Source organism: Protopterus annectens, chromosome 11.part0, assembly GCF_019279795.1.
Source record: "Protopterus annectens isolate FY-2018-M chromosome 11.part0, PAN1.0, whole genome shotgun sequence".
NCBI classification, from domain to species: domain Eukaryota; kingdom Metazoa; phylum Chordata; order Ceratodontiformes; family Protopteridae; genus Protopterus; species Protopterus annectens.
This window is the reverse complement of record NC_056745.1, coordinates 1524785372-1524811622: the sequence shown is the minus strand read 5'-3', so window position 1 is coordinate 1524811622 and position 26251 is coordinate 1524785372.

The following is a 26251-nucleotide window of genomic DNA, read 5'->3' as shown; positions in this document are numbered from 1 at the left end:
TCTGTAATATGGCCTATGTCTTATAAGTTCATAGATAAGTATTAAGCTATCCACCCTTGCAGGCCATTTTAAGCATAACTAATTTCCATTCAAAGATAAGAATCAAACTGTGTTATTAAACAAAGATATTCCAACTTTAGAAATAAAAATTAAATTACTTGATCAAGAACTGATTTGGGATTTTTGTGAGCAAACAGAGAAGGAACTGATTAAATGTCAAAAGGATCTCTTTTTACTTCAGAATAGTAGATTAACATTTCAAGAATACAAGACGTTAGTGAGATATGCCAATCGTGTTCAAACACCATCGAGAGCATTAGCTAGGATCATTAATCAAACAAAACCAACCGTGCAGATTTCAGAAATACAATTTAATAATAAAATATATTCTAAAACTGAGGATGTTCTTAATATCTTTGAGAAAATATACACTAATATTTATGCTGGACAAAAGGATATGACCCCTAACAGGAATTATGAACAATTTCTACATTCAATTAAGTTTCTAACAATAGGAGAGGACATTCAAAATGACTTGGTTAAACCGATATCTGAAGAAGAAATAGTATATGTAATTCAGCATATGAAATCACATAAATTACCAGGTCCTGATGGCTTGACAGTGGAATTTTATAAAAAGTTTGCAGTTATTTTCGGTAAGATACTTTCAGTTGTGTTTAACTACATAATTAGGAATAAAATTAATGATCCACATCTTAATGCCTCAAACACTATTTTTATACATAAAGCCAATTCAGATCCTCAAAATCCGGATAATTATAGACCGATATCATTAATAAATGTAGACATGAAAATTCTAACCTCTATTATAACATCTAGACTGAAGAGAATCATGACTCATATCATTTCCAAAGAACAGACTGGTTTTATGGCAGGTAGACAAACCAGTGATAATACACTCACATTACATACTATGTTAGAGCATGCTAAGCAAAATAATTTAAATATTTATGCCCTTATAATTGATGCCCAGAAAGCCTTTGATAGGGTTGATACAAATTTCTTGTTTGATCTTTTACCGTATTTTAATATATCACACGAGTTTGTCCAAATTTTACAAATATTATATAGTAATCCCTATACTACATTGTATATTAATAAAAACTTCTCTAAAAGAATACAGATTAAGAATGGAACACAACAGGGTGGCCCTTTGTCCCCTTTATTATTTAATATCTATCTTGAGCCATTGTTTTTATATATTAAACAAAATGTTTATCATAATGTCCCAATAATTTATAGAACTAAAATATTAATGGCAGCTTTTGCTGACGATCTTAGCATTTATTGTGCATCTCCATTATCAGATACTGAAAAATTATTGAAGGCTGTTAATGAGTTCTCAAAAGTCTCTAATTATAAAATTAACTTGAAAAAAAAAATATCTTCCCTTTAAAGACACCTAAACCCTTTTTGTTATTGCCCTTAGTGGGACAGGTATCATTTAAAGAAAATATTAAATATTCAGGTATTAAGTTCTCTACAGATAATAAAGACTTTTACAATAATAATACTAAAGCAATCTGGGAACAAATAATTTCGGATTTTGGGAGATGGAAAAATTTACGACTGCCAATGTTAGCAAAAGTTTCAATTATCAAAATGAACATATTACCACGATTACTGTATATTTTTAGGTCAACCAATTTATTACTTTCGAAGACGTTTTTTAAAAAGATTCATAAAGAATTGTATAAATTCATTTGGGAACCAAAGAAAACCAGGATATCTTATGATAAATTAATGACCCCAAAAAATAGAGGAGGACTGGAATTACCTAATTTTGAAATGTATTATTTAATTGTAAATTCTAATAGAATTTTAAGAATTGGCAATAATGATATAAATAATACTAAGTGGACACCACTTTGGGTAGTTCTGAATTATAAATATATTCTAAAGTTAAATATCAATCCTAAAACAATACTTTTTTTAGGTAAGGATACGTTGAAATTCTATGGGATTACTGAACACATCAAAACAAACATATTTTCTTTACATAACTTATTTAATTCGTTAGATTTGGTTCAACATATGATGGTTTTTCAAGCCTTTTATAAGAATCCTAATTTAAAATTGAATAATCAACTAATTGATCTCAACAAGTTTCCATTGATAGTTAATCTAACTTTGATTGATATATATAAACATCTTGACAGTTCAGCCAACCAAATAAGACAAGAACTTAACTTACCTAAAAAGTATCTGGTTATTCTGAGACAAATTAGAGAACTCACTATAAGCTATTTTAAAAGTTTTAAACCGAAAGAAGAGGCTATTAATAGATGCTCTTTGTTGTGGCAAGCTCTTCAACAGGATCTTAAATATATCACAACAGCAAATCAATTAATTAAAGAATTTCAATTTCATGATAAAATTTTGTTATCAAACTACTGGGAAGAGAACATTTTACTGACAGATAGAAGTAATATGTTAAAAGCAATTGGCTTGACCATCAAATCTACTTCTCTTCAAAAGTTAATATATACCCAGTTGATGATTTGGAACAATGCATATTATAAACGCTTTACCCTGCATAAATTTAATCCCAAAAATTCACCAACTTGCCCATATTGTAAGAATCAACCAGCTGATCTTCTTCATATGTTCTGGAGTTGTAAATGTATTTTCAAACTTTGGAATTCCCTTAAGAGTCAACTTCAGAAGGTGGGTTACCAAAGTACAACGTTATCATGGAAATTTATGATTCTGCATATTCCCCCGAAAGAGATCGCTAAATCACAAATTATTATATATATATTAATATTTTTCTATTAATTAAACTTTATATAGCTTCAAATTGGTTAGACCCATCTAAAACTTCATGGCAGAGCTTTAGAGTTCTAGCAACAAAACATATAGGCTCATACATTACTATTAAACCCACAAAATAAAAATGTTAATAATCCAAAAATTTGGGAACAGATTTTTAATATTATACTAGCATAGTATTTTCAACTTGGAAATATTAATAATTATTTATGTGTGTGGAGAGAATTTAGTAATCAACTATTATTTGCATTTACTCTTATGCTTTTTTATATGTAAATGTATTACATGGAAGCATTCTTGTAAATATTGTATATAGAGTGTGGTTATTAGTGATATTAGTTAATGTTTGATTTGTGAATATATGTTATTTTTGATCTTACTTGTGTTTGAAAATGATATAATAATAAAGATTTATTATGGAAAAAAAAAGAATCAAACTGTGTATCTTGTGTCTGTAAAGTAAACTCCTTAACCATTATGCCAGACTCCGTGGCTGCAAGGTGATTTCTTAAAAATAGTTTGCAATGATTTGAAACATGATATCACTAATACTGAATCACCATAAATATTATCATGAAAATGGTGGAAGCCGTAAAGATTTGCCAGTATTTTTTTTATGTTTGCATACCTTGTTTGTATTTTCCTTAATGCTCTTCACACATGTTACTATTCTGCCTTCTTGCACCAACACTGAATTTAACCCCTGATGACTCATCATAAAGTGTAACTGGTATACCACAAAACTCAAATGAAGGAGCTTTTATAACAAACCTATTCAGAATTTCAAATCTTTTGCAAAACCAGTCAGCAGCATTCTCTAGTAATTGTCTCATGTGCAGTGTAATATCTAATAACTTGGTTATGAACTCTGACAGATATTTTAAAACTCCAGAAAATTTCTTATTTTTTTTTCTTATATGCAATGCAAATAACTATTTCCACCTCAGTTTTTATTTTTTCTAACATTAAAATACAGCTGATGTATAGTTAAGATGAGTCATATATATCTGATATTTGCTGTTATTCCAGTTTAGGCCATACTGCCTTACCCGGGACAAAAGCTTTATTACCCATATATTATGTTGGTGTTGAGTAGCTCTTCATAAATAAAAGCAGATAATCTATGATATTGACCACAACATTTGAGACGTCTATTATTTATATCAGAATGGTTCTTTTTTACTTCATTTGTATATAGGTTTAGATTGCATGTCAAGTTTGTAAAATTAAAATGCATTCAAATTTCCATACATGAGATATCTTACAGTTTTAGAGATAAATACATATTTAACCGCAATCATTATAAATAGTCAAACTCAAAAACCAAATGTATATGAGACAGGCTGCTTTCTGGAAAATATATACATGGAAAATCATATACAGATCCTTTTTACACACAATAATAGAATCAAACAATAGGTTCTGTTGGAGATGTAATTTAGATGTTAAAGCCAATTGTATTTGTATCATATATGACTGCATACTATTTGAGTATTTTGGATAAGCACTTCTGATCAAGCAATCGAGACTGATACATTTCTTCTTAAGAAGGAGGCAGTAATATAAAATGCTCCTGTATATGCCTGCATCAGAAAATACATATCCTATCCTTTTTGTTTATTGTTGATAGAAAAGCAATTTAAAAGATGACAGGTGCAAAAGGTACCGCCTACATTTTCTGAAATTTCTAATTACTGAGATTGTTACATGATAAAAAAATAACATAAACTGAGATTAAAATCTAAGGTAATAAAGTCAGATGTTGGCCCAAAGTTTTAGAGTTAGAGAGAGGTGAGAGTAAAACAAGGTCATTTACTTCCTTGCAATATATGTATTTCTAGCATGAAGAATTTGGATTTAGAAAATTGATCAAAAAACATTTTCTGCTGTCAGTAGCAAAAACAAACTAGGATCATTGAAACACTTCTGATCTGATACTGAAGAAGCACCATATGGCAATCTATGAAATCTACAATTTCTCAAAGGGGTGCTGAATGTATATAGCTTAGAGCTAGTCTTATCCAGTTTTCCTTGCCAAAAGCCCTAAATGGTGTCAGGGATATAACATATTGATATTAGGCATAATTAAAACTACTCCTTTAGCAGACTGCAGCGTATAATTGTATGCATGCATGCTTAGACTTACCTTTAATCTGTCTGTTCATACAAAGTCTAACTTTATCTTGCATTACATCTGTAACTATGACATTAATCAACTCAAGTTTTCCTAAAACTGCTTGAGTCCTATCAAGACTCATTGTCGTGTTTAATTTTTGCTGTGTTCATTTTCTAAGACCTGTAGGTAGTACTCTCCTCGGTATCCATAGTGCAGCTGGATTCAGTACTGATATAGTATCCCACTGGTAAACAGTCTAATCAAGTAAATAATTTACCATATTTCTGCGTAATATCATTAGAATTTGCAGCTAACTGATTAACTTGTGTATTTTTGTTTATCTCATTGATGCACTGATAAATGTGTTAATTTTTTTGTAGTACTTAATATTTCTAGAACTGCTTAAAATAAACATTAGAAGTTCTTTTTCCTGTTACTTTTTATGTAGACATTCCAGCTAGCACTGGCAATACTTACACTGGCACCAACTGAATGTGCTTTTTGTTCTGTACCTGTATATTATGAATTCACCTCAACATCCCAAGGTCCTCATATGCTAAGCAGCTGAGTAAATGAATCTGTTTACTGTATTCTTCAGGGACCTGAAATATAAGCTTACTGTTGTTGTGCTTTTCCTCATAGGTTAAGTACAATTGGAGCAATAGGCTTCAGTTTATTCCTAAATATGTGTGCAGACAGCATGCAGGTTTACGCAAAGTATCTTGCAATTTTTATGCTTTAAAGGCTAACTTTGAGAATATATTGTGTTCTATTCCTGTATCGACCTTAAATATAATGTTTTTCCTTGAGCAGTAAGCTTTTCTGACCAAACACATTCTCAGTAATTTATTTGGAAAGTATTGCTCTCTCATTATGCATTTCTGTTGTACCCACATACTTATTTTTAATTTCCTCTGTACATTCAGTAACATGCACATTTTGCAAAACAGATACATGTTGTCCCTTACATATCTTTGTAAAATTATTCATTACACTACCATACAGCATGTGCTTGCTTAATGCTTTGCACTTTCTTTCTACAATGTCTGTAACCACAGCTAGTACAGCTAACTTATTTTTAACTGTATTACTGCTTCTGTGATCCATTACAGATAATTTGTAACTTCCTTCACATTTGCTTTACATTTGCTTTTATTTTTTGTAGTAACCACTCCACATGACCACCAGCCCCATCCTACCCCCAGCTGCCATGTAGACTCCATTGGTTCTCTTCAGAACATTGGCCTGGTCCATTCTTTCAATGTGAGGGTAAGAGTGGACCCTTTTCTGATGAAAGTCCACCTGCCCAGGTATGGTCTAAGCAGCTTCAGGGCACAATTTAAATCATGTTATAGGGGTTTTCAGCTGACTCCCACCATCTACCACCCAAGTTCTTCCACCACTTGCTGACATTCTGTCCCTAAGACTATTTCAGTTTAGTTATCAGGAATCAATCATTAACTTGGGTAGGAGATACATTTACACTTCTCTTTTATCTCCCCCTACACTTCTTTTTATTTTTTTCTCTTTGTTTTTATTTCACTCCTTTCTGTTCTTTCTCTCATCTGACTGCAATCTTATTCTCTCTTCGTATATCTTACCCAGCAATTGTACATAACGTAAATACTTTATTCTTTGTATATTATATCCTCCATAAAAAAAAAAAAACATTAAACTATGATGCGATGACAGTGTACAGGTATTCTTCTTACCTATTTTACTGCTTGAGTCCTTGTATCATGCTGACGTATGATTGTGTTCACTTATGTAACACAAGTTAAGGGGATCTGAACAGCACTACAAATGTTTGGGGACACGTTTACTGATAAGCCAGGGTGCACCCAGTGCAAAGTGATTGCTCTTACATTACCAATTTTGTAGTAATTTTGATTAAATTTTATTTATTTATTTTTTTTGTTTTACTTTTACTCTGCTGAGCCTGAACATAGACTGAGGGGATCAGTGTTCTACTTTTTTGTAAGTAAAGTACTCTCCACTCTCCAGTGTCTTTGAGAAGTGCTGCAAAAAATACCAAGCAAGTCACATTACTAAGATGCAGACTCATTTTGAAACAAGAAACCTAGCAAAATCTTCTGACTCATGACAGTCCCCAGCTCTTGCCTCCTATGCCCAGTCGATGGAAGGGAATACTGAAAAAATGAATCAGAGTGGCTATTCTTAATGGTTGTGGGAGAGCTGGGGGCCCAAAACAGCATGAAAATGTTTAACCTCCATTATGCTTTCTCATCTTATATTACCCTTTTTTTTCCTTTATGGGCTTCCAAATAATTCCTAAACTTATTATGAACAGATAAAGATCTTTACCCTGTTAATTCTCATACCATGTTACAGTTAATGTCTTTTCACAAAACCACATAAACTGCTGAACTTACTCAGAATGCTCAACAATAATCATACCTCTCAATCTTTGAGTGTAAGAAATCTGGACAAAGCCTAAAATGATGGGGGACAAAGGCCCAAAAATATAAATAGATTTTAGATATTGGTCTTATAACTGAGAGTGTTGCCAGAATAAATGTTTTTTATTAGCATTCATTGTCTGAAGGATATGGAGTCTGAAGCTCAAATGTATGTCATTATTTACTGATTTCAATCCTCAGTGGTTTGCCAAAAAAATAAAAATTTAATGAGGAACAGACCAAAGATATGAAGCAAAAATCTGGACATTTTGGGAAAATCTGGGCAGTTAAGAGGTGTGAAAATAATAACAGTAATAATCATTTGAGTGTTTTTACTGATGTGATGTTTGTTGTTTACACCATAGAATTATATAATTCTGAATTTTTACTCAGTAAAACTGAATATAAACTGTACTACTGTGTGTATGGTTTTACTGATAGACTGTCTATTGCAGAATCATAGCTTTATTTTTACACTCTGTTGACAGCTAGCTTCATACATAGTCATTCTTAATACCAGACACTTCTGTCTGTCAGTTATCTATGCAAGTCACTACACATCTTTGTTTTTTTTTAACTCTGTAGCATAAACATCTCTAGTTTCCTTCTAAAGAATAAATACCTCTTAAAGGAAAAGCTTTCTTGTGTCAAAGTATGTGCTAGCTGCAATATATATATATATATATATATATATATATATATATATATATATATATATCTAATTGAGATTACCAAAATCTCAGTAGACCAACATTCACAACACCAAGCCAAAAAGCACGGTTTCACATCAGTAAAACTTCACATTACCGACCTCTGAATACCTGACAGTCAAAGATGACACATGCTAAAAGTGGTATTGTATTGATTGTGTTGCCTAATGAGAGCAACCTTTCCTTTTAATGTTTTTTCAGGGGGCTATGCCCCCCTGCACCCCCTGCTACTTAAAGATACCAACTCCGAGACTGCACTACAATGTGCACATGATCAGACTTCTTGTTCCCCTCAGCTTGGACTACCAGGCATTCAGAGGTCAGTAATGTGAAGTTTTGCTGATGTGAAACTTTGTGCTTTTCAGCTCAATGTTGCGAATGTCAGCCTACTGACATTTCGGTAACCTCAAGTAGACATATCTACATAAATATATATGTGTATATATATATATATATATATATATATATATATATATATATATATATATATCTATCTATATAGGAGCGCGACAGTATACTGAATGATTTCTCCTGTCCACCTGGTGAATCTGGGCATACTGGGGCAGTGCGGCAACTGCCTCATGTACACAGACAATCCTCTCCTCCTACCACCCAACACTACAACCTGTGATAGATGCACTTACATAGCCAAACTGGAAGCTAAGCTCTCTCCGGCCAAGATTGTGCTAGACAGTCAAGAGGAGAAGGTTAACACCTGCATTACACCTCAAGCAACTCATAGCCCTTCAAAACCCACACCATCAACACCCACACATAGCAACACTAAACCCACATATGCAGAGGCCCTTAACATTAACCGGCCCAAGCAACAAGGAACTCCGTAGCCGAAATGCAAACAAACACTAGTTACAACCAAAGTGACACATAGCTCACAACACTAGTGTGCCACCCAACAACAGCCCCTAAGGCAAGACAATGTACCCAACACTTTAGTCATAGGTGACTCTATAGTCAGGCACACTGATGTCCCACTCACCAGGCTGAACAAGGAGAAAATTACAGTCAGCTGCCTGTCAGGTGCCAGGATCCGCCACATATCGCATGCACTCAAGTCACTCCACAACAAGTACAAATAAGACTCTGTCATTGTCTATGCTGGAGTGAATAACTTGAGACGTACCTCCCTGGACTACATGAAAAGAGACATGGAAGAGCTCTTGGATCATGTGACCCAGGCAGGTATGACCCTAGCCCTGAGTAGCATCTTGCCTTCGCCCAGCATTATACCACAGTATAAGGACAACATGACTGACTTCAACAATTGGCTAAGCTTCTGGTGTCATTCAAAGGGGATCCAGTATTTGTCTGCCTGGGAAGACATGATCGACAAACCACAATGCTTTGCCAGAGATGGTCTGCACCTGTCACCCCTGGGATTCAGGTTACTGGCTAAAGCTCTTGCTATCCCTATAGTGCCTTTTTTAGGCAAGGTTTAAAGGATAAAAGCACCACTGTAACAGATACAAGCATGCAAAATCTGAAGGTAATGCTACTCAATGCTAGAAGTCTAAACCTCAAAATGCTCTCTCTCGAGGCACTCCTAAAAATGGAGAACATCGATATCTGTGCAGTAACTGAGACCTGGTTCGAGGCTCCAGAGAGCACTCCTGCAATACCAGGCTACAATTCTTACCACACTTTTTGGCCACAAAACCAAGACCGAAACTCTAAAGGTGGAGGAGTGCCCATATTCACCAAGGATAGTCACACCTCCAGGCTACTTGCCCAACACAATGCATTTGAAATTCTCCAGGTGCAACTAACACTAGGTAAGACTGCAATCCAAATTGTAGCTTGCTACAGATCCCTCACCATCCCCCAAGATTCTCACTACACCTTTCTAAACATACTGAAAAATATTAAGATACAACCAAACACCCTAATACTGGGTGATTTCAACTACCCTGCCATTAATTGGGAAAACTACTCGGGTACCAACTCCTTTTCCCAACGGTTCTTGGAATTCATAATTTCCAATGCCCTGGATCAACTAATCCATTATCCCACCAGGGGAGCCCATATCCTAGACCTGGTCATTACCAACATGGGAGATAGATGCTCCACACCAGTGGTCACCCCCTCATTGGTCAGGTCTGACCATAAGCAAATCACCTTTGACATCCACATCCCACCCCCACCCCCCAGTAAGGAAACCTCCTTAAAAAAACTTCTCCAAAGCCAACTTCATGCTACTGAAGTCAGAAGTGACAAACTTCACAACACCCACGCAGATAGGATCTGGAAGTTCCACTGCAGAATCCTACACTAAGGCACTGTGCATGAATCGTGCAATCCCAAATAGAACCAAGATGCTCTTCTCCAAAAAAAGGAAGCCAATCTGGTGGTCCCCTGCTATAAACAAACTATACAACAGAAGGAAGAAACTGTTGCAGAAAAGAGGAAAATCCCAGGATGCAAACAACTCCCTCACCAGCCTCAGTAAGAAGCTGAGATCCCTCTTAAAATCCTCAAAAGCTAGTTACAAAAATAAAATTGCCAAAGATTCCAAAGACAACCACAAGGCATTCTATAGTTATGTCAAGAATCTAAATGGCAATGTGCAGATCTGCTCTGAGCTACAACAGAATGGTATTAAATATACAGATCCCAAGGATATTGCCAATATCCTGGCAGACCGATTTAGTGCCAACTTCACCCCCCTCTCGCCGCCTAAAGGGCCCATCTCAATGCCAAAAGATTGCCAAATTCCGATAATCATGGCCACACAGGTAGAAACTGCGCTCTCCAAAGCTAAGAATACAGCATCCATGGGACCAGATGACATCCCAGGCTGTGTACTACATGAACTACAAAATGAACTGGCACCTCACCTAAGTGTCATGTTTAATCATAGCCTCACCTCAGGCTTTGTGCCCACTGAGTGGCGCACAGCTACAGTTATCCCGCTCCACAAGGGAGGATCTGCCTTGGATCCTGGGAACTACTGTCCCATCAGTCTGACAAGCCTGATCTGCAAGGGCATGGAATGCATTATCATGGAACTTATAAACAAAGACATTGGCAACCTTCAAACACTGGACCCCACCCAGTTTGAGTTTGTGAAGGGCTGATCTTGTCTCCTAAATCTGATTGACTTCTTCGAATCAGTCTCCAGAGCTGTGGACGAGGGTAAGGTGGTCCACACAGTCTATCTGGACCTCGCCAAGGCCTTCAATACCATACCCCATTCTGGAATCATAGATAAACTTACTAAGCTGGGCATAAATCCCTATGTCACTTGATGGGTTGCCAACTGGCTTACTGACAGAACCCAGACTGTAAAAGTAGCCGACTCCAAATCCAGCTCCAGACAAGTGACAAGTGGTGTACCTCAGAGTTCAGTCCTGGGACCACACTTGTTTGTCATCTACTTCTCTGAAGTACAGGCCAACACTAAGGGAATCTGGATAACAAAGTTTGCAGATGACTGCAAACTGGGAGCTATTATTGAATCCCCAAATTATGTGGATATTCTACAAAAAGGCCTTAGAGAAACAGATGCCTGGTGCCAGAACCATGGGCTCAAGCTTAATGCCAAGAAATGTATAGTTATCCCCTTTGGAAAAAAACATGTACTCATGAATAACAACATTGGTGGCAAGATGTTAAACACTGAAAGTGTGATGAGAAACTTAGGGACACAGGTGGACAGTGGTCACACTTTCGATAACCACATTGCCACAACAGTCAGGAAATCCTTCTATGTGGCAAACCTCATCACTAAGGGCTTTTCATCCAGAAAAAAGGAGGTCATTGTCCCATTGTACTCATCCCTCATTAGACCCATTATAGAATATAATGTCCCATTTGGTATGTACCTCACAAGACATCTGCAACAGCTGGAAAGGCCACAGAAATACCTCACTAAAAGAATCACAGGCCTAAAGCAGATGCCATATGCTGACCATCTAAAAAAACTCCAGCTATACTCTGTGGCATATCATCTACTCAGAGGTGATCTCTGCTTAACAAACAAGGCAATGTCAAACCCTGAGCTGTTGGACATGCTCCACTTAAAGAAATCCCAATCCCTCAGAGTCACACGCTCCAGGGATCTAAACCTTGTCATTACAATGAACAAAACATGCTGAAGGGATAGGTTCCTGACCCAGAGACTCCCCATACTCTGGAATAGACTGCCCATACATGTCAAGCAGAACGCCTCATTGGCCCTCTTCAAAAGGAACCTTGATGATTGGATGGGAGATAGGGAATTCACCCCGGGGATCATGTCAGTCGCCCTGCTAGACAGGGGCCCAGAGAAGTAAATATTGTGGGAAGAAATATCCAGGGAATTGTTATGTCTAGGTTTGCATAGGCCCTAGGGTGGATAGCCTAGTACCGACCTATGAGCCTATATGAAAGCCCAAAATCCTGAAGACCAAAATCCTGAGACCAAAATCCTGAAAGTTCAAAACAGTGAAAACTCAAAATACTGAAAACTCAAAATCCTGAAAACATACAGGATACCAGCACTTACTATATTCCAGCACAAGTACATACAGAAACATATTACCCTTCAACTTTATGCAGGGGGGGTAAGCCCCCCATGCACCTCCTATGTGGGGGGGGCTGCACCCCCCACACCAACTGCTACTTAAATGTATCAACTCCAAGATTGCACTTCAGTACACTAAGTGCAATCTTGGAGTTGATATATTTAAGAAGCAGAGGTGTGGGGGACACAGCCCCCCACATGGGGGGTGTAGGGGGGCTTGCCCCCTCTGCTTATACTTGGAGAGCAGTAATATAGTTTGTGTTTTATTTGTTTCTGTATGTAATTGTGCTGGTCTATAGTAAGTGTTGGTATCCTGTGTGTTTTCAGGATTTTGAGTTTTCAGTATTATGAGTTTTCATTATTTTGAACTTTCAGGATTTTGGTCTCAGGATTTTGGTCTTCAGGATTTTGGGCTTTCAGGATTCTGTAGCACTCCCATATATATATATATCTATATATATCTATATACATATATATATATATATATATCTATATATATCTATATACATATATATATATATATATATATATATATATATATATATATATATATGTGTGTGTATACTCAGATAAAAAAATGCTCCTACACACAGTTAAACATAATTCTTATCAGTGTCTTTCAAAATAAGATGCAATGCAATGTGGCCAATGTGGGTTGCAGACATTTTGCCCTCACCCTTTCCACAGCATTCCCCTTTCTCATTCTGTGTCTGAGTTACATGTTTTAAATAGCCAAACAATAATAACAATGTTCCCAGCAGTGCAAATACTTCTTGGTTAATGATAAACAATAAAATACTTCCAGATAACCAAACCGAGAAGTAACCAAGGCTTGTTGAAAAATTCAACATATACTATGCACCATAACAAACGTTCAACGAAAAAATAAAAAAATCACTTAAAATAAAATATATTACATGCAATAAAGACATATTTTATTTTAAGTGATTTTTTATTTTTTCGTTGAACGTTTGTTATGGTGCATAGTATATGTTGAATTTTTCAACAAGCCTTGGTTACCACTCGGTTTGGTTATCTGGAAGTATTTTACATGTTTTAAATGCTTACTGTGGAGGTTTTACTATTATATTAATTCATTTTAGAACTCTTCTTCCCAGATGTGAGGTTCTATGGGAAGGCAACTGTCAGGTGTCAATGTTGTGAGAGTATTTGTAGATGCAACCAATCTGGGTTGCAGGCATTGTACCTGTGACCCTTCCATAGCATTCAATGAGAAAGCTTTTAAATAACTTGCTCCACTGAAAAAAATGTGAACTATGTCTAATAAATCTCATACATAAGAACATTCTGCTTTTACAGTAAAGAGAGTTAAATCATTATCTAAAAGAGAAAATGTCTTATAAACTAACTACAGTAAACTCTCAGTTAACCAGCACCCATGGGGATTGGTAGATGCCAGATAACTGTAGTTTCTGGTTGCTTGAGAGTTACTAGTAACAATAGGCTGGACTAATACTGTACCCTACACTATTTGTTTGGTTTGACTTGTTCTTAGGTTGGAGAGAGAGGGAATTTATTCCTGTCTTCCTTTTTAAAACTTTAAAGCTCTAAAAACGTAAGGTATGTTTCTGTGTGTGTGTGTGTGTGTGGGGGGGGGGCAGAAAGTTGAACACATGAAAATTGTACTGTTTTTCTTCAAATTTTTTTTTTTCTGGTTGCTTGAGCTCCTGTTAACTGAGAGTTTACTGTAATAGTAAATGTCTCTATTGCTTTAAACTTCCGATTCATATAAATAAAATATTTGACCAGTGAATAGAAATATCTGGAATGATATACTACCAGTCCACAGGGTTTATTTGAATGGTTTCTGTCAGAGACCAGAAGTGAAGTGAAAACCCAATGTCTGTATCTGCATCTGTGTCTTTGAAGAAGTGAATGCAAAACACCATATAGTTAGTGAACTTTATTTATTGATTGATTTATCATTGTTAACCTGGTTGGTACACAGACCCTTTTCAGGTACAACTCTGGCTAAAGAGGCATAATGCAACAAAGGCAATAATTTTGCAATGCACTGATATAAGGCAATGGAAGCAATATAAAAAAAGATAATGGGCAGGATTCACGATGGCTTGCATGGAGTCTAAGAGTCGTGTAAGACTCCATGCAGCCATAGCGATCCAGGAACAGCCCGAAATACCATGTAAGAGACCAGCTAAAACGTCTGTTACACGGGCAGGGTGTGGGTATGCTAATTACCTCATTTGCAGGTGAAAGGCATGCAAATGAGGTAGATTAGTGATCCACGAAGCTGAAACTAGCCTGTGTAAGAGTCATGTTAGATGCAGAAATGTACTCAGTTGACAACTGAGTACGTTTCTGCAAATAACACAATGGAGCCATGTCAGCTCCAAATAAAGTGTGCATATGTGTCAGGCAGCATGCCAATGGCCAAATATGTGGCCATTGGCACGGTAACCCGATGCAAACATGAAATAATTTTTTTTTTCCGGCGATCGGCGAGGTTTAAACGCAGAGCAGCCCCGCGTAAAACGGGCTGTGCTATATAAGACATAAAAATAAAGGTTTAAACCCACAAATGTGGGTTTTATGCATTGCATGGATTTACAATGCAGGGACTAGCAGACCAAAAACAACATGGCCACCGTTTAGTGGTTGCTAAGGGGGGAAGCTGAGTGTAAGACAAGTAACTAAGCATTAGTAGGCAATCCTATGTAAATGAGTGGTAGGATAGTGAATCGCACTGTCACATAGCAAATGAGCACATTCCATGTAGTGTAAGAGTTAGATAAGGGGGAGTAACAGAGTAGGATATAGGTGACATCACAGGGGGGAATGTTAGAAAGAAATCAAGCTCATTGGAGCAAAGTGGTATGTGACAGATGTCAGTCACACAGCATAGAAAGAGGAGTGTCAAGAAATAAGCATGGGAAAGTCAAGAAATGGAAGGTGTACACTGTGGTTAACACCAAAGTTTCTTGCTGTGTGTGCATGTGCGCGTGCTGGGAGGCGCGAGTAAGACAGAGTGCACGCGTGTAAGCGTGAGTGCGTGCATGTAAGGCAGAGTAAGCATGTAGGAGCCTGTTTAAAGATCTGTAAACCAGTTTGCGCTGTTGTGCGTGCGTTTTAACCTGAATAAGCAGATTCTAGTCCGTGTAAGCATGTGTGCACGCGTGGTAGCCACTGTGAGTGTGTTTTCACTGGTATGCGTGCTGCTCCACCCTGAGTAAACAGAGAGGAAAAGGGAAGCAGAAGAAATAGTAGGAAGCCAGCAGGGAATACTGGTAGAGCTAGCAGGTGAAAACAATTAGAAGCAGGCAATTACACAGGCAGAATACTAGCCAAGTCCAGCACTTAAAACACTGCAAACAGCATTGCAGTATGTTTCTCTCAAGAGACACTGCAAGACAGGAGTAAGCTATTAGAAGTGTAAACTGAAAAAGCTGCACTCAGACCAAACATGCTAGGGGCTGCCATAGCTGTTATAAGGAGACATAGGAGACTTGCTGAGTGTGGTGACAATGCAAATGCTGCCAGACAACCCACAGTGAGGAGATGGAGAAGAGTGTACAGGCCCAGGGTCACCTACCAGGGGTTACATGAGCTGGAGATAGTGGAGTGCTATAGAGTGGACAGAGACCTCCTGCAGCAAATCGTTGAGCTGTGCAGGCCACGCCTCACTCACAGAACCTACAGAGGGGAACCCATCCCAGAGGAAACCAAGGTATGTGTTGGCCTAAGAATACTAGCAACAAGTACCTTCCATAGACCAACTGGTGATATGATGGGGATATCACAGGCATCAGCTTCCAGGGTACTGCACCAGTTCCTGGATGCCATGTCAGCACATGTCAGTGAGCATGTATATTTCCCCAATTCCCGTGAGATATTGGCCAGCAATATGCGTCTCTTCCAGCAAATAGCGGAATACCCTGAGGTAGTGGGTGCAATAGACTGCACGCATATATGCATCAAAGCACCAGCCGGTGAGCGGGGTAGGGCCTACATTAACCACAAGGGCTTCCCCTCCATCAACTGCCAGGTCATGTGTGATGCCCAGGGCATAATAATGAATGTGTGTGCTGGCTGCCCTGTAAGCTACCATGATTCCCATATCTGGCATTTGACACAGCTGTACCAGACATTTGCCACTGGGGACATCCCACATGGTCACTTAGTGGGGGATGCTGGATATGCACTGGAGTCATGGCATATGACACCCATCAGAAACGCACACACACCTGAACAAGAACGCCATAATGAGGCACACGCACAAACACAAAATGTAATAGAGCGTGTGTTTGGGCTGCTCAAGTCATGGGTCCAGTGCCTGGACACATCTGGTGGAGCCTTGCAGTACTCACCAACTACATGTACCCAAATTGTCATGGTATGTGCTATGCTACATAATATGATTCTGCTAAAACAGCTGCAGCAGGACCAGCATAGGGCCAGGACAAACAGCCCCCCACCATTGCCAAGGCCATCACAGGCAGAGCGTGACTCAGAGGAGGAACAACCTGAGCCTGCACCAGTAGGCAGAAGGAGGCATGCCCAGTATGCCTTGGCCTTGGCAAAGAGGCAACGCATAGCACATACACTGGCTCAGTAGGAACCCTGGGAATGATACCCCTCTCTGACTCACTCATATAGTAACAGGGATGCCTGACATGACACAACCTGCTTTCAAACATGTACGGGGAGTGTAGTATGTGCATCCGACATAGGCAGCCCTGCAGCACCACCTGAGGCATGATTGCCATGTGTTAAGCAATGAAACACCATCTAGTATATGCAAACATGAAGACCCTGCCTAACATCTCACCCTCACCAAGCATGATGTCACATTATGAAGACAACAAGATCAAGTACAATAATTGGCTGAAGTATTGCTGTTAGCAAAGGGGAACAAATGGCTGACAGCCTGGGATGACATGCCGAACAAGACATGATGTTCCACCTGCTAGGGATGACAAGCACCCAGCACACCTGGCTGTGTGGATACTGGCAAAGGCTGTTGTCACCCCCACTGTGCCTTGAATAGGTAAGGCTGGAAACACAAACCCACCACCATAGGTAACACAAGGAATAACAACCTGGACGTAATGCTACCCAATGCCAGAAGTCTAAACTGCAGGGTGCATGCAGACCAAACCCACCTCAGCATGGAGAATGTTAATATCTGTTCTGTAACAGAAACCTGGGTCATGGCCCAGAAGAGCACCCAAATACTACCAGGTTATGCCTTATACCATGCTCTACAGCCCCAAAACATGGAACAAACTACAGTAGGAGTGTGGCTGTCAGTAATTGTCAAGGATAACCACACCCCCAGGTTGGTACCACAGCAAGAAGCAGCATGGACTATCCACGGGCATGTAACAGTGGCTCAAACTGTGTCCCTGTTTGCAGCCTGCTACAGACCACCCTCACAAACCCAGGAACCCCAGCCAGCCTTCCTGAAGACACTGCAGAATATGAATATCTCAACAAATACCAAACAAGGCACACACAAAGTATGACATAGGTGGCAATCCATTATGTACGGAAGAAGTAATCAGGGACCTAGGGACACAAGTGGACGGTAACCCATTATGTGACACTCACATTGCCAAGGTGGCCAGGAATACCTGCTATATTGCCCACCTTAATATGAAAGGATGCACATGTAGATTAAGAGAGGTCACTGTGCCCCCATACTCTTCCCTTATCAGGACCATACTTGAGAACAATGCCCCAGTTCGGATGTACCTTACCTGACACCTGCAGCAGTTAGAAAGACCCCAAATGTACCTCACCAAGAGGATAAAGGGTCCAAACATTTGTCATCTGCTGCCTGGCTGAAGAAACCACAGCCCAATTCACATGCATACTGCCCAGTCAGAGGTGATGTATGCCTGATGTACAAGGCCATGTCCAATCCAGAATGAATGGACATGCTCCACTGCAGAAACTCCAAATCCAGCAGAGACACCACAGTGAGATATCTGAACCTCCACACATAGATAAATAGGATGTGCTGGAGGGACAGATCCATAACCCAGAGGCTCCTTACACTCTGGAACAGAATCTCAGTCCATGATAGACTGAGCTCCACACTCATACACAACAAGAGAAATCCGGTCATGTGCATGGGAGATAGTAGGTGTACACTGGGAGCCATCCCTGTGTCACATCTAGTAAAGTAAACCCCAAATGGGCATAATATGCACGTTGCAAGGGGTGTCGAAAGACACACACAGTCTGTCTATTCTCCAACATGGCCAGGGCAGATAGCCTAGTATGAACCTATGAACCTATGATGATACAAATTGTGCAGGACACAAAGGATAATCACACAGCTGTCCTAACTGATGGTAGAAACCATGGTGATAATCCACACATATGCTCTGCAGTACTCAAATATCAGAAACAATACACCAAACCCACACACATTGCCAACATCCAACCTAACAGATTCTATGCAAACTCCCCACCAGCACCAAACTGCCAAATATCTACCCCAGCAGAGTGTTGGCCCCCTGCCATTGCAGATGCTGAGGTAACAGCTAGCATCTACAAAGCAAACCACACAGCATCAATGGTACCAGATGGTGTCCTTTGTTGTGTCCAACAAGTACTGTAAGAAGAATGGAACACCAAATAGCACTACTGCGCACTCACAGTCCTACCACAGGATATGTACCCAAAGAGCAGTGTACAGCAACAGTGATCCCTCACCACAAAGGTGGTGCCTGAATGGATACTGCAAACTATCACCCCTCAACCCTGACTATCTTGGTTGGCAAAGTAATGGAGAGGATGATCATGGATCCCAGGAATAATAAGAATGGATACCTACAGACATTGGACCCTACCCAGTGTGACTGTCATAGGGCAGATCCTGCCCCTTACACATGTCTGACTCATGTGAAACGCGCACCAAGGCCATTGATGTGGGGAATGTGGATCACACAGCCTATCTGGACCTTGCTAAACCCTTCCATACAATACCCCAGTTGTTCAGTACAGATAAGCTCACCAGCCTAACTATAAACCCCTATCCAAGTAGATGGGTTGCAAACCAGCTCAAGGACAGAACTGATCTGGACAGACATGCTGCAGCCATGTCAGACTACAAACCAGGTACAACTGGCATCCCACAAGGCACGGTCCTGGGACCTCTCTTGCATGCTATATATGTTACATAGGTACAGGCCAACATGGAAGGACTCTGTCTGAACAGGTTTGCAGATGACTACAAACTGCCCACCATATTGGACCCTCCAGCTGACACAAGCATCCTACAAAAGGCACACATATAAACAGACAAGTGGTGCCACAGCCATGTCAACAAGCTAAATGCAGAATAGTGTATAGTCATCCCCTGTGGAAACACAGTACATGGACACAAATTACCACATAGGTGTTAACCCATGAAGTACATCAGGAGCAATAAGAGACCTGGGGATACAAGGTGATAGATATCCTGCATGTGACAACCATGTGTCTGTAGTGGTTACAGAAACATACCATATACCCACCTAATCATGAAGGTAAGCACAGCTAGGTCAGGGTAGGTCATCATGCCTCTCCAGTCATCCATCAGCAGCCTCACAATTGCGTACAATGCCCTTGTGGGATGTACCTTAGCAGACACCTGCATCAACTGGAAAGACCCCACAAATACCCAACCAGGAGGATCTCAGAGCTGTAACAGATGCCATGTGTTGCCTGATTAAACAAACTGCAGCTCCACACAGTGCCATACCATCTGGCTGGAGGTGATCTGTGCCTGATGTATAAAGCCATGACCAAGCTGGAATCAATGGACATCTGGCACCATGTAAAATCTGAATGCTGGTGACCTATGCAGATGACAGGCCTGAACCACAGCACAGACATAAACACAACATGCTGTACCTATTGGTCCATAACCCAGAAGCTCACTCCACTCATGACTAAACCCCCAGTACAGGTTATCCAGGGAGTCCCTCATTGACTGTCATCCAGAGGAATCATGATGACTGGATGGGAGATGGTAGGTGTACCCTGGATATCACCTGTATGTCACGGGTAGACAGAGGCACAGCACACTAACCTTGACATATGTCATGGCAAACATCAGTAAATATGTGCGTTGAAGTACAAACACTCTCTGACTAGCATTACAAATGGCCTAGGGCACATGGCCATTGTTTGTCACTGTCCACACAAGTTGTGGAATACATTAACAATGTCGGACAATCCTGTTCTTTGTTGTCCATATCTGAACAAAATGCAACATGGTCATATCTGCACAACGGCCCTCAACCAGTCTGGTTTGCTCACTATAAATATTACAAGCAGTGATAGGACTGAAACCGATGATACTGTCCACCACAGTGAAAGTACTGAACCAGTACACTATACAACAATACACTGTTTGATCAGTATGAAAGGATGTTGACAACTGTATGCAAACTATCCCATGGCAACCCTGCAGGCACAGCATAATGCCTGTTAGGTTCAGACACAAAGCGGTTGGGCAGTAAGAACACAACCTGACATCCAACACTCAACTGTACATGTGAAATATAGATGAAGTCCACACACAAACACAAATGTGGTGGACCACAATTCCCAACATATGGAAAGTTCACACTGGGCATGCTCGCACATTTAGATAAATGAGACGTGTCAGTCAAGAAGCCATAGAAACTGTGAACTGAGCATGCTCACACACTTAGGCCATGTCACAGTTCAGCAGTTGCACACACATATCTGGCATTTGTATGTGTTAACACAGGAACCTCCCACAATACAGAAATCTGCCCAGTGCACACAGTGAAATTACAACAGAGACATAAGTAAAGTACTGGATCCCACTCATATGCAAACATCTGCCACAGTACACAAGTTGTCCATAGAGATAGGGAAAGCTATGGCAATAAAGACCCACAAACAGTATATGAGCAGCAGATACTTGCATCTGACAGGTAAACATATGGTCGTAGAGTGCAATACTAGGCTATTGTCCCTAGGGAATACAGAAGGCTATCCACAGTGTATTTGGCGTCTGCCTCTGCAGTACAGTAGGCCACTGTGCCTCAGCAAAGTTAATGCATATATATGCTCTCCCCCTTACTGATGGATAGTAAAAGAAGTACACACCTCTTCATAAATAATGATGTTAGCACACTATACATATGTCAGGAGCACAAATGCTACCCAATAATTTGAATAGCGCACTCAGCTACTGCATGTCTCGTAAGTGTCATAATGTAGTTAGGTAGGAGTTTGAATCCTGCAAGTGCTCACTGTATGTGTGACTGTGGGGGGTCAAGTGTGTGTAATTCTGTGTGTAAGAAAAATGTCCCTTTTGGCAATTAGTACAACCCACCACATGCTGCATATTCCACTGTCTAAACACTGATGATGTCAGCACCCTATAAGTACAGCAGGAGAAAGCAAGCTTCCCAGTAATGCAAATAGTGTGCTATGCTACTGCGTCGTGCACAAATGTCATACCATAGTTAGGTAGGGGTTTGAATCTTGAAAGTGCTCCGTGTGTATGTGGGGAAAGAGTAGTGTGTGTGTAATTCTATGTGTAAGAAAAATGTCCCTTTTGGCAACTAGTACAACCCACCACATGCTGCATATTCCACCGTCTAAACACTGATGATGTCAGCACCCTATAAGTACAACAGAGAAAGCAAGCTTGCCAGTAATGCAAATAGCGCGCTCTGCTATTGCGTCTTTCTCAAATGTCATACCATAGTTAGGTAGGGGTTTGAATCTTGAAAGTGCTCAGTGTGTATGTGGGGAGGGAGTAGTGTGTGTGTAAAAGAAATGTCCCTTTTGGCAACTAGTACAACCCACCACATGCTGCATATTCCACTGTCTAAACACTGATGATGTCAGCACCCTATAAGTACAGCAGGAGAAAGCAAGCTTCCCAGTAATGTAAATAGCGTGCTCTGCTACTACATCTTTCACAAATGTCATACCATAGTTAGGTAGGGGTTTGAATCTTGAAAATGCTCCGTGTGTATGTGGGGAGGGAGTAGTGTATGTGCAATTCTATGTGTAAGAGAAATGTCCCTTTTGGCAACTAGTACAACCCACCACATGCTGCATATTCCACTGTCTAAACACTGATGATGTCAGCACCCTATAAGTACAGCAGGAGAAAGCAAGCTTCCCAGTAATGCAAATAACGCGCTCTGCTACTGCGTCTTTCTCAAATGTCATACCATAGTTAAGTAGGGGTTTGAATCTTGAAAGTGCTCAGTGTGTACGTGGGGAGGGAGTAGTGTGTGTGCAATTCTATGTGTAAGAGAAATGTCTCTTTTGGCAACTAGTAAAACACACCATGTGCTGCATATTCCACTGTCTAAACACTGATGATGTCAGCACCCTATAAGTACAGCAGGAGAAAGCAAGCTTCCCAGTAATGCAAATAGCGTGCTCTGCTACTGCGTCTTTCACAAATGTCCTACCATAGTTAGGTAGGGGTTTGAATCTTGAAAGTGCTCAGTGTGTATGTGGGGAGGGAGTAGTGTGTGTGTAAGATAAATGTCCCTTTTCGCAACTAGTACAACACACCACATGCTGCATATTCCACTGTCTAAACACTGATGATGTCAGCACCCTATAAGTACAGCAGGAGAAAGCAAGCCTCCCAGTAATGCAAATAGCGTGTTCTGCTACTGTGTCTCTCAAAAGTGTCATAACATAGTTAGTTAGGGGTTTGAATCCTACAAGTGCTCAATGTGTATTTGGTGGGGGAGAAGGGTGTGTGCAATTCTATGTGTAAGAGAAATGCCCCTTTTGGCAACTAGTACAACCCACCACATGCTACATATCCCACTGTCTAAACACTGATGATGTCAGCACCCTATAAGTACAGCAGGAGAAAGCAAGCTTCCTAGTAATGCAAATAGTGCGCTTTGCTACTGCGTCTTTTACAAATGTCATACCATAGTTAGGTAGGGGTGTGAATCTTGAAAGTGCTCAGTGTGTATGTGGGGAGGGAGTAGTGTGTGTGCAATTCTATGTGTAAGAGAAATGTCCCTTTTGGCAACTAGTACAACACACCACATGCTGCATATCCCACTGTCTAAACACTGATGATGTCAGCACCCTATAAGTACAGCAGGAGAAAGCAAGCCTCTCAGTAATGCAAATAGCGTGTTCTGCTACTGCGTCTCTCACAAGTGTCATAACATAGTTAGGTAGGGGTTTGAATCCTGCAAGTGCTCAGTGTATGTGGTGGGGGAGTTGAGTGTGTGCAATTCTATGTGTAAGAGAAATGTCCCTTTTGGCAACTGGTACAACACACCACATGCTGCATATTCCACTTTCTAAACACTGATGATGTCAGCACCCTATAAGTACAGCAGGGGAAAGGAAGCTTCCTAGTAATGCAAATAGCGTGCTCTGCTACTGCGTCTCTCAGAAATGTCATAACACAGTTAGGTTGGGGTTTGTATCCTACAACTGCCATGTATTTTTTTGTCACACAGTATGTCCATGTGTGTGGGGTGTTGTTCCCAATATTGCACGACATAGATCATATCAGTAATGTCAATGCACACATGATGTATGTGTGTGCCACATAGACATATGTACCTGTGAACTGTAAGAGTTCCCATGTCCGAAGCCTGCCTCATGTGAATACATGGAATCTGCATTAGACAACTGTATGACTGTGGTGTTCTGTGCAGGGGCTGCATGTGGTATGTGAATATACAGTGTGAGTTGTATATGGTGTCATCCTACCAGCGAGGGATACACGACTGGTCTGGAGCATATAGTCCACATGTTGTTGATGAACAGGTGCAGCATGTTTCCACCTCTTGTGGGAGTGGTAACAAGTTGTTCCATAGCAATTAAGTGAATGAATGCTAGGAACCTTTCAGCTAGGGTCTTGGAGCTAGAGGAATGCTCACATTCTATGTTTGGGTAGTTGCAGTCCACCCATATAATGGTGCTTGTAGAGGCCGTCATATTCCCAGTATTGTCAAGAAGGCCAACTGGGTTTCCTGGGTATGAGAGGGTGGTGTGTGCCAGGCTATGAACCTGAAGGCAGTCTGACCCACTGTTAGTTGCACATAGATAGGCTCTGATGCTTTGTGCTGTGCCACCAACCTGGAGGTGTGTGTGTCTGTGGTGCCTTTGGATACATCCCCCCTGTTCTGGTTTGGTGCATGTATAGGGGACGACAAGCATGGTATGAGTTATGACCTGGCAGTGCTGGGGTGCACCTGAGAGCCTTGTACCAGCAGTCTGTTACTGCATGGATATTGCTGTTCTCCATGCTAAGGACAGTGTCCACTGCATGCATCCTGAGGTTGACACTGCTGGCATTGAGTAGCATTTCCATTAGTGTCCTATCCCATGTGATACCTGTGTAGGTGGCTATGTAATTTGAGCCTTGCATAAAAAGGCACTATGTGTGTAGCAAGAGTCTCTGCCAATATACAACGGCCCATGGGTGACAGGTGCAAGCTGTCCCTATCAAAGCAACGTGGCTTGTCTAGCATGTAATCCCATGCTGACAGGCATTGGATCCCCTTTGAATGTCACCAAAACATATGGCGATTGTAGAAATTGATCATCCTGTCTACATATTGTGGCAGCATTCTTGCTGAGGGTAAGATGCTACTCAAGGTCAGGGTCATACCAGCCTGTGCCACATGCTCAGAGAGCCTCTCTATGTCCCCTATCATGTAGTGCAGGGAGGTACGTCACAGGTCATTCACACTGGCGCGGTCAATGACTGAGTCATATGTGTACATGCCTTGGAGTGACCTGTATGCTTGTGTTATGTGGTGGATCACAGTGCCCAACGGGCATCTCACCGTGACCTTCTCCCTGGTGAGCAGGACCGCAGTGTATCTGATGATAGGGGTACCTATTACAACTGTAGCATGTGTGTTGTTAAGCTGTATGGGCTGTGACTGTTTGGCACACAGGCTTTGTGAGCTATGTGTTGCATGTGCTCTGTTCTCATGCAACGTTTGCTTGTGTGTCTGCTTTGCAGGTGTCTGCTGCTCAGGCAGGATGCTATTCTGAGACTCCAAGAATGTTCCTGTGTGTTTCTGTGTTTGGATTGCTGTCGTGGCAGGTCTATGTGAGACTGGTATTGTATTCACTGTAGTATCCCACTCCACCTGACAGGGTATGCCAGTACTGAGTTAAGAGAGCTTAACCCCCAGTTTGGCTATGTGGTTGCATCTCTCACATGTGTTGTACGTTTATGGGGAGGGGAGAGAGTTGTCTGTGTACATGAGGCAGCTGTAACATTGCCACATGACTCACAGATTCACCAACTGGACCAGAGAGGAGATTGGCAAGTGACCTTTGCATATGCTACCATAGTAATGTGAATCCCATAACAATTAACAACACATAGGGCCAATGGGGAACAAGGTACTCAAGGTGAGTATGTGAGGGTGTAGTGCTCTTGATTTCTTAGTGCTGGCATATGTAAATGCTTTCATGAGCAAATGCCAGGTAAGTCATATGCAATGTGTTACAGGCAACTTACATGCAAACAGGACAAACAGTGACGTTCTGTCAAGTGAGACATGGACATCAGTACAGTAAGCAATACAGATGTCACTCGGGATCCACAGAGGCACTGTACATCTGCATTGCAGGTGGAATCAGTGTTTCAGGGACATATCAAGCAAACATGCATACCAACAAAGCTACAGTCAGCAGGCCTGGATCTAGACTATGCTAC